This window comes from Lycium ferocissimum, chromosome 9, assembly GCF_029784015.1.
Source record: "Lycium ferocissimum isolate CSIRO_LF1 chromosome 9, AGI_CSIRO_Lferr_CH_V1, whole genome shotgun sequence".
Taxonomy (NCBI): domain Eukaryota; kingdom Viridiplantae; phylum Streptophyta; class Magnoliopsida; order Solanales; family Solanaceae; genus Lycium; species Lycium ferocissimum.
The window spans coordinates 9780765-9799496 of NC_081350.1; positions in this window are offsets into that span (position 1 = coordinate 9780765).

Consider the following 18732-nt stretch of genomic DNA (forward strand, 5'->3'; position numbering starts at 1 on the left):
TTAGCGATTGCCCTGCCGCTGTAGCGTCTAAGTGTGAATTGGGCAGGACTACTGTACCGGTCAGGGAACCGTTGAAGCGGCACCGCCAAAGAGGTAGAGTGGGCATGGAAGTGGTAACGGGCAGTTAGATTCATTAAATGAGTGTTAAAAGCCCTAAGTTCCTCATTTATTACCATTCCAAAAGTAAAGCTATTGGGAGCATTTCAAGGCATTTCTTAGGGGGAAATCATTGTGTAAGTCCTTCCATCTTCTGCTATTCCATATTCCATTAATCACCTTAGGAATCCATTATCATGCTTGTTTCATTAAGAGCTTGAGGATTAAAAGAGGGTTCAATGGGTTCTTCATTTTAGGCTATTAAACCTTGATTTATTGATTGAGTTAACTTTATTAAGCATGGAATTGATGATTAAATCTATTATTGCATGATTCCTTCCTAAATAGTAGCTAATTTATGGAATTGGAAGTTAGGTTTCATACCCAAATTTGGGTGTTTTGCCTAGAATCTTAATTTAAGTGATTTGTTAGTTCTCCTAGCTTATAATTGATGGGAATTGATCACCAATTTTTAGTTCATAAACCCCATTCCATAGATTGGGATTTGGATCTTGAATAGAAGTAAAGCTTGAATGATGTTTCTTCTAAGGCTTAAATGATGTTTCTTCTTGATTCTAATTTCATGATTCGGATATGTTTAGACTTTCATTATCTCGAGGCTCAAGGGAAGGGTAAGACTAAGATTTGATTATTGGAGATTTTGTTGTTCAACTCTCCAGGTAGGTTATGGTTTACCTTATGGTGAGACTTCGATAAGCGAAGCGTATGTTTAGATGATATTGTTGGAGAATGTATGTAAAAAATCAGGTATGAATTTAGGTTGGATATTGCCTTGGGATGGGCCTTGTTATATGATTTGAGGGCTAACCACCCGTTGTGTTGGTGACTTATCTTGTTTTATTTACTTATTGGCTCATTTCCACGTTGAGACATCAGATATTGGTGATTAGTGATATATCATGGCTATGACATTGCGGTACTTTACTTGATTGATATTGAGATGAGAATTGTGATTCCATTGTGGCTTATTGTGTAGCCTTATTATTGATATTGCTTGTGTGCCATGTGTGGTACTGTTTGGGATTGAATTGATTGTTAATATTACATTTCATCGTATGGATACTCATTTTGATGATACATTGATATTGCATGGTTATGGTACTTATGATGATAAGTGAGAGAGTGTAGCCTCTGAGGTCTTTGTCGGAGAGCGTAAAAGAGAGATGAGAGTCTGTGATTCGAGGTCATTTACCAGAGCGGAAGGAGTGTATGTTGCTCGAGGTCGCTTGCCTGGAATGAATGTGTGATCAATGCCCGAGGTCTCTTGTCGGTATCGAGAGTGTGCTCGTCGTCGAGGTTGTTGTCGAGACGAGTGGTACATGTACTTCGCGAGTCCCTCATGGGTTGTGCTTCCGAGATGTGATGTTCCATCGGTCAAAGTACATGTGTACGGTGCATATGTATTGCATTCATCGTGCATACATTATTGCATTGCATTGTACTTTTTGGTTCCTTGTGATATGTTGTGATATGATCGTGTTGTACTGGTTCGAATTGATTATACTGGCACAGTTGGGCTTAGATGCTATAACATAGGTGATGACTTGTTATGATATGATTGTGATGTACTGGTTCGGATTGATTATACTAAGACTTGGCACATTTGGGTTTAGATGCTATAACATAAGTGATGACTTGTACTGTGGATATGGATTCATGTTGACTTGTACTTTGTGGGTTTGCATGTTTATCTTGCTTTGTTGTCTTTATATACGTTAGCTAGTCTTAGTCAGCCTATGCTACCTACTTGTACTTGTTGTTGTACTAACCTGCACTTGTTGCATTCTTTTATGAATGCAGAGTACCAGGTTGGATCCACTTCTACCCCTCGTGGCTGATATTTGACGATTGCTGATTCGAATCTCTTCAGGGTGAGCATGAGAAAGTTCGCTGCCCGAAGACTCTTCCTATTATTATGTCTTGCTTTCCATTCTGATACATGATTTTGAGACTATTTATGTATTATTATTCAGGCTTGTAGTATTTAGTTTAGATGCTCTTGTATGGCTAGACCAGATACTGGGGTGGATTTCATTTACTTATACACTTGTTTATATTATATTGTGAGATTTACATTATTTTACTTTCTTTCGGTATTTTCTATTTTTTATGAATGTTGAGTTAAGGGTTCGCCTATCGAGGAGAAAAAGGTAGGTGCTTGTACGACTTAGTGAAATTAAGTCGTGACAAGTTGGTATCCGAGCCCTAGGTTACCCGATCTATAATATAAGAGCGTGTCTAGTAGATTCTCGTGGATCGGGATGATCAGCTCTGTAGTTATCTACAAGAGGCTATAGGACATTTAGGAAACTTCACTTTCTTTCATTATTTCGTGCTACTTTATTCTAATTGGTATCTGAAACAATCGAATTGGTATTTGATTCTTAACTCTTCTCTCACAGATGCTGAGGACTCGAGTCACGATAGCCAGAGATCAGGTGCCGGAGCCTGCAGCTGCGGCTGGCACCCGAGGACGAACGACAGTTAGAGGGCGTAATCGAGCTAGAGGCCGTGGGGCTACACTAGTCAGGGGTAGGGCTCTTGCAGTAGGGAAGCGGCATATGAGATCTCCGTCTCCAGAGCCTGAGGTTCCGTAGGTTCGAGACCAGGCCATCGGGGATAATGTGGCTCTAGCACGGGAACACCCCGAGGCCACTTCAGAGTAAATGATACAAGATACTATGGCTCGTGTTTACAACAGTTGGAAGCCCAGCAGGCTGCCGCTGGTTTTACTTCTCTAGGTGGAGGATTACAGGCTAGAGATGGGGCTCAGACCCCCGTGCAGCGCATCCTGCAGCGGCTATAGCTCCACGGATGGATGTAATGCCAGCCCCAGGATATAATCTTTGACCCATGGCAGGCCCCGTTATGACTTTGACCGATCAGGAGCTGGTAGGGAGGTTCAGGAAGATGGAGCTACTGAAATTCGCTGGTACTTCTGGAGAGGATACATATGAGTTTATATTGGATATGCACGAGTTGTTGCACAGGATGGGGATTGCTGAGACCCACTGGGTCGATTATATGTCATACCAGTTTTATGGAGACGCGAAAACCTGGTGGATGTACTTCATTTCTTGCAGACCAGAGGGTTCTCCTCCACTAACTTGGACATAATTTTATCGGGCCTTTCTTGAGGAGCATGCGCCTCATGCCTTGAGAGTGGCACGTAGAGATGAGTTCCTCCAAATGTAGCTGAGGGATTATCTGTTGATGCTTATGTGACTCGCTATTTCCATTTGGCTCGTTATTCAGCACCTCTGATTCCTACTGAGCCCGACAGGATTCGACGATTTGTTGGTGGGCTCTCTACTGCTCTTCAGATCCCATGCCTTCAGCTTGAGGCCATGGGTGCTTCCTTCCAGTCCATTATTGAGCATGCTTCCTTAGTCGAGGCTGCTAAGGCCCGCGCATTTGGAGGGGTTAGTGAGAAGAGGCAGCGACAGTTTGGGGGTTATAGTGGTTCCAGCTCGAGGGGCGCCGGACAGTCTTCTAAGCAGTATCAGACTTATTCTGATCGTCCTGTACAGTAAGCATTACAGGCTTCTTCTAGTGGGCCGTCCGATCTGCTAGGTATGCCACCCGATCTCTTTATTTACTTTTGTATTGACTTGGATCCAGGAACCCGCCCTATTTCTATTCCGCCATATCAGATGGCACCCACCGAGTTGAGAGAGCTTAAGGAGTAGTTGAATGATTTATTGAGCAAGGGGTTCATTAGACCTAGTGTCTCCTCTTGGGGTGATCCTGTGTTGTTTGTAAAGAAGAAAGATGGATCTATGAGGATGTGTATCGATTATCGCCAGTTGAACAAGGTTACTATTCAGAACAAGTGTCCTATACCTCGTATTGATGATTTATTTGACCAGCTTCAGGGTGCTTCAGTGTTCTCGAAGATTGACGTGCGTTCAGGCTTCTATCAGCTGAAGATCAGGGCAGAGGATATTCTGAAGACAGTATTTCGGACGAGATATGGGAATTATGAGATTCTGATAATGTCATTTGGGATTACCAATGCCCCGGCTGCATTCATGAATTTGATGAATGGCATCATTAGGACATTCCTTAACTCTTTTGTGATTGTGCTTATTGATGATATCTTAGTGTATTCCAAGAGTAGAGAGGAGCATGAGAGTCATCTTCGTACGATGCTTAGGTTGTTGAAAAAGAATAGTTTGTTTGCGAAGTTTTCGAAGTGCGATTGGAGTCTATGGAGTTCTTGGGCCATGTTGTGTCTAAGGACGGGATCATGGTGGATCCTTAGAAGATTGAGGCTGTGAGAGATTGGGTAAGGCCTACTACTGTGACCGAAATTCGTAGTTTCGTGGGTTTGGCCAGTTACTACCAAAGATTTGTGAAGGGTTTTGCTTCCATTACTTCGTCATTGACCAAATTCACGCAAAAGGATGTTCCTTTCCAGTGGTCCGATGATTTTGAGGAGAGCTTTCAAAAGCTCAAGATCCTTTTGACTTCTGCCTCGATTCGAGCATTACCCGCGGAGGGTAAGGATTTCTCTATTTATTATGATGCATCCCGTGTGGGTTTGCGTGCTATTTTGATGCAGGAAGGTAGAGTCATAGCCTATGTTTCCCATCAGTGGAAGATCCATGGGAGGAATTACCCTACCCATGATTTGGAGTTGTTAACTGTGGTCTTCGCTTTGAAGATATGGTGGCATTACTTGTATGGTGTCCATTGTGAGGTTTTCACGGATCATCGTAGCCTTCAACATGTGTTTACCCAGATAGATCTTAATTCCAGGTAGCGCAGATGGATGGAGCTCCAGAAGGACTATGACATCTCTATTCTTTATCATCCAGGGAAAGCCAATGTTGTTGCCTGCCTTGAGTCGCAAGGCCTCGAGTATGGGGATTTTAGCCCGTTTGGTTGTTTCCGGGTGTCCGTTGGCCCTGGGGGTTCAGACTACGGCCAATAGTTTCGTTTGCCTTGATATTTCAGCTCCAGGCAGAGTTTTAGCTTGTGTGGAGGTGATATCATCCTTGCTAGATCAGATCAAGACTTAACAGATTGAGGATGCTCAGTTCAGTTGAGCAAGATTCGAGGTAGGGTTCTAAGAGGTGAGGCCAAGGAAGCCATGACTGATTTTGAGGGTACTTTGAGAATTAATGGGTGCGTATGCATTCCTCGTGTTGGTGACTTGATTCATTTGATTTTGACTGAGGCCTATATCTCTGGATATTCCATTCATCCGGGGGCGGCTAAGATGTATCGTGATTTGAGGCAGCATTACTGGTGGCGCCGCATGAAGAGGGATATAGCCAACTTTTGTGCTAAGTATGGGAATTGTAAGCAAGTTAATTATGAGTACCAGCGACCCAGTGGTGTACTTCAGAGGATGCCCATTCCCGAGTAGAAGTGGGGGAGAATTGCCATGGATTTCATTGTGGGTCTTCCGTAGACCCTGGGTAATTTTGATTCGATTTAGGTGGTAGTTGATCTGTTGACTAAGTCAGCTCATTTCATTCCAATTCAAGTTTCTTATTCTGCGAAGAAGTTATCTAAGTTGTACATTCATGAAACTACGTTTGCCAGCATAGGATAAGGATCTCTCTGCTCATGTTTAGGAAGATACCTCCATATTTTTTTCCCGTTGAGGGATTTGGATCCATTCATATCATGTACACGTCTTGTACCCAGGCAAGGTACAAGGCGGCTTAGCTGATCAGGCAGAGATCAGACGCCACGCCATGTGTTAACGTGGTGGTTACATATCGGTTATACTAATGGTTTCCCACAAATAGTTTAAATCATGTTATATATATGTATGCATTCATGTCCATGTTCATAACCGGAGTTTCGGTTCGAATTTTCTACTTCTTATCATGTTATTTCATGTGTCATGTTATTCCATTCAATTGTTTTACATACCAGTACATTCAATATGTTGATGTCCCTTTTTTATTGCCCGGGGGCCTGCATTTCACGATGCAGGTACAGATTTACAAGACAACGCATCTGCTCAGTAGGATTTGCTCGTATCAGCTTGTTGGTGAGCCCCATCTTATTCGGGTGTTATCCTTATTTATTTCCATGTCATGTTTAGCAAGTAAAGGTATGCTGGGGGCCTTGTCCCAGCAAGTATGTTTTACAGTTCAGATTCATGATACACTACTAAAAAATGCTAAAAACCGACCAAAAGTTTCACAAAGTGAATTGAGATGAATATCAAATTATCTTTGAATTAAAATACAGGGAGCTGTCTACCAAAAGAACATGAAATTAAAGAATATACCAAATCAAACAAAAAGGACATATCAAATCAGTTAAAAATTAGTTTAAGAGGGTGCTTGGATTGGCTTATTTATTAAGTGCCTATTGGCTTTTAAGCTCTTTTCTACGTTTGTGGTGTTTCAGAAAGATAAAAAACATTTCTAAGCACTTACTTTAGGCCAAAAAAGTACAAAAATAAGCCAAAGCCAAAAGTTGGGTACTCCCAACTTATGGCTTTTAGCTTATAAGATACTTTTAAAAAGCCTATCCAAACACCCTCTAAATGCACAGACACAGTATGATTTCATGGTTGTTACAAAGATCTCATGAAACAGGATCCATATCATTCCCCACTCTATTTTGATGATTCAAACCTTGATGTGAGAGCAAAACAATTTAAATTAGCTCCTACAAGCAAATTTTTTGGCCAAGTCACCCTTCCATTAACATGTAGCAGTTTAAAGGGACAACCCATTAACTTTTTACCTTGCAAATAGAATTCGTTAAGATTTAAGAACTTCTTTCGCTGCAATATTTCTGCCTAGATTAGCTAGAAAAGTAAATCACTCTGTAAAGCAGCAAGACAAATCTGACCTTCTTTTTTGTCACTTTCCTTCATCCTTGACATCCTCATCTTCATCTTCTTTGATAACATCTTCCTATTCATCATCTTCAGCAGCCTCTCCAATAAACCATGACACTATATGAGAAATTATTTTGTCCCGAATTGTTGAGCTACAAAAGCACAAAATATAACATCATATTCACTCTTCTAATTCAAACAACAGCAACTTATGACATAAGACAAAAACTTAATTTACTTGAACAAGGATCAAAGTAAAAGTAAATTAGTACTACAAGCTCCTTCATACAAAGAAGAAATTAGCTAACTCCCTATGTAGTTGTGTTTATTGCAGTGCATATTCTAAGAAAAATCGAGGATATATATATATATATATATAAATATTTTTTTCCCTATGAACTCAAAATATTCAAACAAATAATCTACTCAGTGAAGAATCAAAAGTCGTCATTCGTTAGACAAGACCCACGTTCACAGATGCAAAACGGCATCTCTGGTATTCTGCTCGTAGGGATAGGAATGTGGGAAAGTGGGGTCCTCTCAACTGTACTCAATAAATTTCCAATTGGTGCTTAATAGAAGGGTTCCAAACCTCGAAAGGCAAGGCAGATTTAACGCTACGCTGTTTACAACAGAGATTTCTCTCCATCCTAAACTCCAAAGTGCATAACTGCCACTTTCCATGCACCATGGAGCACTTTGAAGTATTGTTTCTGATTTTTTCATCCTAATGTGTTGTGTGTTTAATTGGAAAAATCATATCACATCTGTCAAAAGGAAATCTACATCACATCACCTGATTAACCTTCTATAGTGTGTAGTGACAGGACAACAAATCCCATTAATTTAACATATATGGTGCAGAAAAAAGGAAACTCGACGAAGTCTCTGTGACAAACTTTGGACTCCAAGAGTCTTATACTCCTACACATTATCAGATATCTCATCTTGAGGTAAACATATTGATCTTTGCTTAATTGACTTGTTCAGCTACTTGAGACAAACTTAGGATCTTGTAAATTGATATACTCAAAATCGACATACCCAAAATCGAAAGTTAAACAAATAGAATTCGTATAAAAAGGACTATAATGAAAGAACCTTAAAATTTCAAAGTGCAATGCTGCCACCGGCCATGTTTAGTTATAAATTCTGTAAAATTACATACCCTAAGCTCCTAAATTAGAGCGTCAGCAGGGCCCCTTTTTGTTTTGTTCTAGATATTGCCATTAGCGGAATAATTCAGTTTGACGCTTTGCTACAGCCTTGACGTGTTGCATGGAAGAATTGCAGCTTTAGGTTCTGAAACAAGCAGTTCATACAATGAGTTGTCCGCCTTTGAATTTGTAATAATAACTTGTCATGAGTTCAATTACATGTTCATCTAAGAGCCATAACTATGTAAGGATCTCATCATTCAAACTATCAGTAAAGATACTAACTTTTTTTCTTGTAAGTAAAATAAGACATCAGTTACCTACAAGCTACAATTCTAATTCAACTCAAATAAGACCAAAAAAAATCATAGGTATAGTGCTGAAGATAAATCACTATAACACCGTATTTATTTATAACAGTAATCACTTTTCATTAATATTATTTTTGTTTAACTATAATCAATGAAATCCACAAAATGGGGCAAAAAACCAACGCAAAATTAACCTAAGAGAAACTATAATCAACCAAATACACTAACCCATAAAACCAAATTAGTGAAAACCCACAAAAGAAGCAAAAAAGTAAATGTATTGAAGAACCCAAAACTAGAGCCCAAACAATTAAAAAAATACCTGGAATAGATATTGGTGACGGTGTACTGGACGCCGGAGCTGGCTGGGTGGCGATGGATCTGGCTAGCGGTGATGTGGGCAAGGGTAGGGCAGTGGAGAAAGGAAAAGAGAGAGAGAGAGAGAGAGAGAGAGAGAGAGAGAGAGAGAGGGGGGTTTAGATTTTTAAGAGTGACAAACGTAAAAATGAGGTAAAAGAAGAAGAAGGGTTTAGATTTTTATTAAATTTACCGACCTCATGAGGTCGGTAAATTTAATAAATGAATTGACCAGTTTTTTGACTAAATTACCGACCTCATGCCGTCGGTAACTTAAATACTTATTTTTTGACATTATAAATTTACCGACCACATGAGGTCGGTATCTTAAATAATTACTTTTTGAATCTAAAAAGACAGCGATCTCACATTGTCGATTTCTAAAAAAATAATTTAAAATATTTTTAATAAAATTAAGCGGCTACATGTGGTCGATAATATAAATTATTATTTTTTAAATTTAAAATATTACCGACCTCATGAGGTCGGTTTAGTAAAAAGAATTTATAATATTACTTTCAAATAAATTTCCAACCTCATGAGGTCAGTATATTATTTTACAAATTTTTGTATAATATTACCGACCACACGAGGTCAGTTTATTTAAAATAAAAATTAAAAAATAAATAAGAGGCCTTTACCGACCTCATGAGGTTGCTTTTTTCTGACCTAAATTAAGGTCGGTTTTTCTAGGTCGAAAATCAGCAGTTTTTAGAGGTTTCATAGACTAGTCAGTCAGTTATGTCAGATACTCAGAGTTGTGTAGCCATCTTTGGCTCGCCATTTACGATATTTCGGCATTCACATTTTATACAAGTGTTTTACTAAATATTATGACTTCTCATGTTTTATTAAGGCTCATCATGTTTCATGTTATATTCCGCTCATGTTATCTCTTATGATGATTCAGCAAGCCATGTGATTTGCTCGGTCACATGCAGTAAGGTACTGAGTGTCGTGTTATGTTCAGGTCATAGTTCGGGGCGTGACAAAGGTTGGTATCAGAGCACGAGGTTGGTATCAGAGCACCAGTTCGGACCATGTCCAATGAGGTCACTTTTATATGTGTGTGTAGCGCCTATAAATATAAATAGTTGACCACTAAGACATCCAGGTTTGTCTAACTTTTTTCATACTCTAGATCGTGCAGTTAGAGCAATACTTTCAGGAATCCTTCTAACTCGTGCAAATTACGTATTTTAAAAAATGTCTTCTGGATGCTACCCCAAGTAAGGACTCAAGAAGTTCGCATCAGAGCACAGAGACCTACACTGGGTTCTTTACCCCAAACTTCATCCCCACCGGCCATAGAGAGGTCAGTAGAGGTTCATACTGTAGTCACTCTGCCGCCTAGTTTCACTAATATGGAAGTTGGGATAGCTATCCAGGTGCTCACCCAATTCATTGCCATGCAAGCTCAGCGTCAGGGAAAGACTCCAAACACTGATACTCATGAGGGGTATGTTAGTGCCTGGGTTGGAGAGTTCAGCAGAAGAGCTAACTCTGTAGGTAACGTTCACCCTGAAGGATCTCAGGAATGGGAAGGTGGACATTTCTTTAATAGTAGTTCATTAGAACCTACTCTATTTACCACTAGTGCACCAGCTAAGAAGTCCAACTATGATCAAAAAGGGCAGTCCAGCCTAAAACAGAATATATATATCAAGACACCAAATTCCAAGTCATTAGTTAGTATAGGAAAAAGAGGTTTTCAGAATTCTACCTACAACAAGTGTAGGAGGAGACACCAAGAGGTGTCTTTGCTCAAAAATGGATGTATGCTATGGTTGTGGCCAGAGGGGCCATTTTAAGAGAGATTATCCGTCAGCTAGGCAAGGTATCGAAGGTGATGAGGACAAAAAGCAAGAAGAGAAGAAGCTACAAAAAGAGGGAGACAGGGAATTTAGCAAGAGAGCTAAGTCCATGGGTAACCATGGGGAATCTCTAACCATGGGGAATCTCATGAAGGTGGAAATAAGTAGTTCTTTAAGAATGGGTCGTCAGGACCTGCTCCTTCTACGGTCAATGCTCCAGTCCCAAGGCCCAAGTTTAATCAGAACAATTGGGATTTCAGGGCAGCAGACTCACAGCCACAAGCCAGTGTGGGCCATCGAGGTCCTAAACACCCTACGTGCAACAAGTGTGGAAGGAGGCACCCAAGAGTGTGTTGTTCGGGCTTGGATGGTTGCTTTGGATGTAGTCAACAGGGTCATCATCTAAAGGATTGTCCTTTAGTAAGACAGAATCGTGGCAGAGGTCGAAATGTACCCTATGCTCTAGCAGGTCATCAGGACCCAGGGCCATCCTCAGTCGTAACCACATGTATGATGACGATAGCTCTTATGTAATACCCCATGAGGAAACATGTTATATTTTTAGCCACTGGAGAGCATAAATTGATTTCCACAGTTATGAATAGAAAAGAGTCTATGGGCGAGTCATCTATGGTTCTAAAACGTTTCAGTATTGCAAAATAAGGATATGTTTGTATAGCCTACTCACATGAATAAAAGGAAGGGTGTGCGACATGAAAATCAAGAGCAGATGATATTGAAATTCGGGGAATAAGTTTAATTTGTTCAAGTTTATTTAGATTAGAACCAGAAAATACTATGTTAGGAAGTACTATAAGTAGATATTATTATGAGATAAAAAGATATGACCGTTCCCTCTTAGGCTATGTGAACAAGTGTTTATCCCAAATGTGTATAGTTTGATATAATTTTGAAGTGTACAGAAAGTTTGGGGTTAGTTGATCCAATTTTGTGTTTAAGACAGATGAAACTTCCCTAAGTATGATCCATATCTATAGTTCAAAAAAAAGTATACGACCATAGAATAGCGTCGGATGATGAAGGAGTTAGAAATAGCCTTACGCTTCACCTTAATATTTTGAGCAGAATAAGAGAGCATGATGCTAGCAGGTGGTTAATAGAAGAATAGCAAGTAAGTTTTGAGTAGATACAATGCATTAGCAATTTTAGCAGAACTATAGAGGCACGATTTGATTTCTGTAGACGAACACTAATAAGTGGGTGACAGTTTGAACACATCTGAATGCGTGATAGAAACCAAGGGTTTAAGTTAAATTTGGAGTGTAGTGATTAGTGAGAGAAGAAATTAGCTAAGCCGTAAGAGAGCAAACCATAGAAGAATAGCCTTTAAGAGATATTAAGACAAAGTATTCCAGCTACAATTACATTAGCAACCCGCTCATGTAAGTAATCCAATTTTCCCGGTAAGGAAGATTTGCTCAAAAGTGAGTCGAAAAGATGATTTGTTAGTATTTTACGGTGCGTATAAATATTACAAGAGATATGGAAAGTTAATTGGATCATAGAAAAAGAGAAGAATTCGCAAGTACAAGACGTTAGCCTTTGGTCTAAAGAGGGAGATGCGTAAATGGTCAGTGAGTCTAGTGAGTTATTTGAAAACCCAAAGGGTTAGCATGAGATATGAAGGACCTTAGTTCAGTTAGTAGGTCATAATGGGATAGTCTCCATAAGGAATCTGCCTCGCATGTAGAAGAAACCCGAAGTGAGTAGAAGGATCATCGACCGACTTACGCCCCCATCAGTTACTATCGATTAAGTGACCAAAAAAGAAGCTATAATATCATGCCCGGATATGTGTCATAGGGGTTGTTTCGTTTGATAAGACTCTAATATTCAGGGTGCTAGTCAAAGACTTAGCGCCACAACAGTATTATAAGTATTTCAGGAAGTATCTCGGAAAGAAATCAAGTCTGGGTAGTTAACCCATGTTGAGGCTGGCAAGAGAATCGTGATAAGGAAAGTGCACCGTTTGGCCAGTCTTGGAGTTTGACTTTTGGACTTTGAAAATGGTGGTGTTGTTGTTCAAAACATAGCTCATTCCTCCTTAGTAGTTGAAGTTAAAGAGAAGCAATTCAATGATCCCTACTTGTTACAGCTGCAAGAGGGGATTCACAAGCATAAGACAACGACTTTTGAACAAGGGGGAGATGACGGCACTCTAAGTTACCAAGGCAGATTATGTGTTCCAGATGTAGATGGGCTCAGAGAGCGAATTATGTTAGAAGCTCACCATTCCAGGTATTCCATTCACTCAGGTTCCACGAAAATATTCCATGACCTTAAAGAGATTTATTGGTGGAACGATATGAAAAGAATGTAGCAAATTATGTGGCTAAATGTCCAAATTGTCAGCAAGTGAAAGCCGAACACTAGAGGCCTGGTGGCTTGGCTCAGAATATCAATATTCCTGTTTGGAAATGGGAGATGATAAACATGGACTTTATAATAGGTCTACCTCATTCATCCCGCAGACATGATTCAATTTGGGTGATTGTGGACCGGATTACTAGGTAAGCGCACTTTTTGCCAATCAAGACCACAGATTCAGCAGAAGATTATGCCAAGTTGTATATTAATGAAATTGTTAGATTGCATAGGACCTAGTGTCTATTATTTTAGATAGTGGTGCTCAGTTCACAGCGAATTGCTGGAAATATTTTCAGCAAGGATTGGGTACTAAGGTAAATCTCAGCACGACTTTTCATCCTCAGACAGGTGGTCAGGCAGAACGTACTATTCAGACCCTTGAGAATATGTTGAGGGGATGTGTCCTTGATTTCAAAGGTAATTGGAATGATCATTTAACTCTCATTGAGTTTACTTATAATAACAATTACCATGCTAGCATCAAGATGGCACTGTTTGAAGCTTTGTATGGATGGGTGTAGATCATCCATTGGGTGGTTTAAAGTTGGTAAAGAAGAGTTGTTAGGACCAGTCTTGGTCTATCAGGCTATGCAGAAAGTCAAGTTGATTCAATATCGTATGAGGACGGCTCAGAGTCGCCAGAAGTCCAACTCAGATTTGAGGCGCAGAGACTTAGAGTTTCACATTGATGATTGGGTATTCTTAAAGGTTTCATATATGAAAGGTGTGGTGAGATTTGGAAAGAAAGGAAAGCTCAGTCTTAGATATATTGGACCTAGAATCCTGCGAAGGGTTGGTCAAGTAGCGTATGAGCTTGAATTGCCCCAAGAGTTGGCTGCAGTTCATCCAGTGTTCCATGTATCCATGTTGAGGAAATGTGTGAGATACCCATCGTTGGTTGTTCCTATTAACACTATAACGGTTAAGGATGGGTTGACCTATGAAGAGATTCCCATCGCCATTCTTGATCGTCAGGTTTGCAAGTTGAGGACTAAGGAAGTTGCCTCAGTAAAAGTCTTATGGAAGAGTCAGAAAGTTGAAAAGGCTACATGGGAAGCAGAAGAAGATATGAAATTCAAGTATCCGTACTTGTTTGACGAACCAACAGAGAACGTTCAAGGTAATTAACCCTCATATCATGTCATGTCCCTTACGTATCCATGTTTCATGTTTTCGTTCATGTTCATGCATCCAGCAGTCATGCCTCATGCTTCATTATTCATGTTTCTATGTAATCATGTCATGTCAGTGTAGTCCCCATGTTTCATGTCATGTTACCTTCACGTTCACGTATTCAAGGCATGTCCAGTCACGTTCTTAACCATGACCCATTATTCGAGGACGAATGATCCCAAGGGGGAGATATTATAACACCCAGTACCTTATTACTAAGTTACGTTCATGATTCAGGACTTAGAAACCAAGATAGAAGTGTTGGAAATTGGAAACTTGATTTAAACGGTAAAAGTGCGGGCTACGTCAAATTGTGCCGGCCATACTTCAAAGTACGAGCCGTACCTTTAAGCTGCACTTTGCCTTGGGAAAAGTTGGAGTTTCTAGAAATTGCCATCGAGGTACATGCAAAATGTGCGGGTCACACTTTCGTCCTGTGCATCTCGGGTGACTTTAGCCCAGCTACTGGAATTTGACATTCCAGGTACGGGCCATAAGGTATGGGCCGTACTTTGTACCCGTTCATTTTCTGCTTCGGTGAATAGTATAAATACGAGACTTCAGTTTTCTCACTTTTCACATTCCCAATCCCTAGCATGAAGGCTCTTCCCTAGCACGAAGGTTCTTTGTTCCCACCATTAGAAAACATCAAGGTAAGACTATTCCAATCATTCCAAGTGAATTCTAACATGTATCCATGATGTCTAAATAGAATTCAATGCTTCTAAACTAGGGTTTTCAAGAAAACCCAATTAAAGGGATTCAAGATTAAGTTTTGGGATTCTTCTTCAAAGTTCAAATTTTTATTACAAGTTTGGAGCGTTACCAGGTATGTAGGGCTTCTATCTATGAGTGGGAAAATCTTTTTTCCTCCCTACGCCACGTTCTTCCATGAAAGTAAGAGATTATATCAAACCAGGGTTTTAGCCATGTTCATGATAACCCTAAGTCCATGTACTATGATATAGCATGTTTCTATGAATAGTTCGTTATTGTATTCTTGATATTCCACTTTGGTTATTAAGAATCTGTCCATAATCTATGAAAACCTATACTTTGCATTCCATGGGTTCTTTCATGCAAGAAGTAAATGCTATGCTTATTTTCATGAAATATCCTACATGTCTACACGTTTTCATGCAAGTATATTCTGTAACTATATTCATGCTAAAATACAGGTCATGTTTTATTACCCATGACTTCTTAGCCAACTATATCCATGTTCATGTTTTGGGAGTTACACAGATTACCGAAAAGGTTTTATACTTGAAACTACGTTTGCCAGCGTAGGATAAGGATTTCCCCGCCCATGTGTAGGACAATACCTTCATATTTTTCCCCATTAAGGGATTTGGATCCATTCATGTTATGTTCACGTCTTGTACCTCAGCAAGGTACAGGACGACTTAGCTGATCGGGTAGAGATCAGACACCAGGTGTTAACATGGTGGTTACATGTCGGTTATACTAATTCTCTCCCACAAATATTTTTAATCATGTTATATATATGTATGTATTCATGTCCATGTTCATGACCAGGTTTCAGTTTCAGCTTCAGCTCTTATCATGTTATTTCATGTGTCATGTTATTCCATTCAGTTGCTTTACACACCAGTACATTCAATGTACTGATGTCCCTTTTCTATTGTCTGGGGACCTGCATTTCACGATGCAGGTACAGATTTACAGGACAACGCATCTGCTCAGTAGGATTTGCTCGTATTAGCTTATTGGTGAGCCCCATCTTATTCGGGGTGTTATCCTTATTTATTTCCATGTCAGGCAATTATGTTTTACAGTTCAGATTCATAGAGGTTTCATAGACTAGTCAGTCAGTTATGTCAGATACTCAGAGTTGTGTAGCCATCTTTGGCTCAGTTTACGATATTTTGGCATTCACGTCTTATACAAGTGTTTTATTAAATATTATGACTTCTCATGTTTTATTAAGGCTCATTATGTTTCATGTTAAATTCCGCTCATGTTATCCCTCATGATGATTCAGCAAGTCATATGGTTTGCTCGGTCATATGCAGTAAGGCACCGAATGTCGTGTTATGTCCAAGTCATGGTTCGGGGCATGACAAAGCACTGAGTCAAATAAAGATGATATGATATGCAATGCACTGGCCATATGCAACTGGTATACACACATACTCCTGCCTTGGAAGTCGCGACCCATGCGGGACTCGCGAAGTCCATATACCCATCCAGAACCATTTCCCATCTGGTAACTAGCCAATCAGACTGAATCACACCACTCCGCCCTGAATCATTTCTTATCGGGCAAAACCATGTGTATCATCAAGTGTAATATGCAAGAGATATCGTACGAAATCATAAATTTCATCTGAACACTAGCGGAATATACGTCGTACATGAAAAAAAATGCTTCATATAGCTCATTTTAATCAATTATAGTGATTAATTATAGTCAGAATCATCTCTAATTCAACTAACACATGCTTCAGAACTTACTGATATCATCAATAAATCACATATGTCATCAAATAACCAACTAACTACCTATAACATGGCACTGCTATTTGCACAAGTGCTCGTCACCTCACGAGTGTGGGACCCACTTTACTCTACCTCTGATTAATTATTAATTCAAAAATATATTCTTCAATTAGAGTCTAGAAAGTCTCAACTTGCCTTAGATTCAAAGTATGAGCTTACAAAATGGACTTGCCCTTCAACAACGCTTCTGAACGATTCCAATCTATTCAAATATAAATTTTGCGTAAGCATATGATATATAGACACCCATATTGACATATCACTAAGCCGGTAAAAAATCAACTCAAATTTCAATTTCGAGTCCCCGAGTCGAATCTGGAATTTTATTGCAAAATCGGTTTACTCATATTTCATAGGTCTTGAGTCTCAAAAATCATCCAATTCCATCCACGAATCGAAACCCAAATCATAGATTTACACCCTCTTAGCTATTCCCAATTTCCTAATAATTTCATGGGTATAAAAGCTAAATAACCAAAGTAATCATGGGCAGATATCAAAATAAAGGTTAGAATAATCATGGGGAGATCTCAAAATAAAGGTTAGAATCTTATCTCCAAGTCAATTCGAGAAGAACGCCTCAAAAATCACCCAAATCCGAGCTCTAGCATTTCAACTATGATGAAATAACTTCAAAATCTCATCACTGTTCGTTTTTAACAACTGAAGCGCTTTTGGCGCGATTCACCCAAAGTGGCCACCAATTACCACCGCGAATGCACTCCTGCTGCGCGATAGCGTATGCCACTCAGTAATCCCTCAGCGCGATTGTGCATGGCCAGCGCCATAGCGCCTAAGGTTATTTAGCTGGACTGCGCTCTCCTCATGCATTAGTGTTGACCAACGTTCATTCCTTAAGCGCGATTGCGCTCGCACTAGCAAAATAAAATATACACAGTCCATAGCTGGTTTTTACCCTCCAAATCTCATCTAAACCCCTAGAAATACAAACAAAACATGCAAAGACTTCTAAAAAACCCTATGAACTCACTGACCCTTAAAACACTAATCTAGGACTGTCTAGTCACATATTTGACCGAGGTCAATTCTTAATCTCTGTTTCAACTAGTAAGCAACACAAGTGTCTAATTACTCCTGAGCTTCTCGGGATTCATTCAAACTATCTAACAAAGTCACAAATCTCCATCCGGACCTATGGGAACTTTCGAACCTTGAATCCTAGTCTGTTTACCACAAATGTTGATTTTAGTTATCTCTTATTTTTTTTTTTTCTCAAGAACTCTAGTTTTTTGTTTTTCTTCTCACCCTAATGCCTTGGGAATTGTGTCATCCGTCCCGCAAGTCATAAATCACATATTAAGAGTACAGGAAGTGTCACTGAGGGAAAAGGGATCCTAATACTCAAAATGACCGCACGAGTTGTTACATCCTCACAAGGGATTTCAATCCTTCGATCATTATTTGAAGTTATGCTATAAAGGGGTATGAAGTTAAGTTTTGAACATGAAAAAGGAATAGCAGTTTTGTGAGTGAAAACTTAAAAAACTCCTAAAACTTATTTTTAAAACTCAGGGTAGGGCTGCGTACAACAGACCCTTGTGGTCCGGTCCTTCTCCGGATCCTGCGCAGAGCGGGAGCTTAGTGCACCAGGCTGCCTTTCAAATTCTATGACGTTGAAATAATGAGTCAATTTAATAAGCAAATATTTATTTAAAATGTTAAATAACGAAATTGAAGCTAAGAAAGGAATTTTATTAGGGTTATGTATAGTTCGAGACAGAAAAAAGAGAAGAAAAGAAATGAGTGGCGATCCAAATGAGACAAAATGAAAACTGTTGTCTAGTTTTGAGCTTTTTTCTTTCAAAATTACTCACTAAATTTACTCAAGCAAGTGAAAAATGACACTCAAAACACTACATCTTTTTATATAAAAAGAAATTAAATAGATACATTTTACAGCTCTTAAAAGGAACGTATAGATAAGTTGCTTCTTTTCTTGTTTTGCTAATCAGATTCTTTATGATAAGAATTGAACAACTAACAGATAACTTGCATTAATAAACAAACATATATCACAAAGATTAGGAGCATGCACTGTTGAAACTCGTTTCATGGTT